Here is a 349-nt window from a genome sequence, read left to right as displayed (position 1 = left end):
CAGCACAGTTTTTTTCTGTTTAACACAGAATCGTTTAGTAGCTCAGTTGTACTATAACTTTTAACACTAAATTAATCTAAAAATAAATTAATGAATTACAAATTTAATATTTTATCAACACAGATTTTTGCTCACTTATGGAAATATAAACGCATCAAAAAGTCAAGGAATCGTTTCATGAAAATTGATGGAATCTTTTCCCCATATATTAAATTAGCTTCCAAGACAACGTTGTCTTCTTCTAGTATATCTAATTCCCATCATTGCTGGGTTGTCATCTTTTTATGAAACAGTGGCTTTGAGTCCCATTTGAACCTAGGATGTGCTTAAAAGGCGCTTTTTCAACACT

This window comes from Penaeus monodon, chromosome 29 (assembly GCF_015228065.2).
Source record: "Penaeus monodon isolate SGIC_2016 chromosome 29, NSTDA_Pmon_1, whole genome shotgun sequence".
Taxonomy (NCBI): domain Eukaryota; kingdom Metazoa; phylum Arthropoda; class Malacostraca; order Decapoda; family Penaeidae; genus Penaeus; species Penaeus monodon.
The sequence above is the reverse complement of the archived record's forward strand: the minus strand, read 5'-3'. Positions refer to the sequence as shown.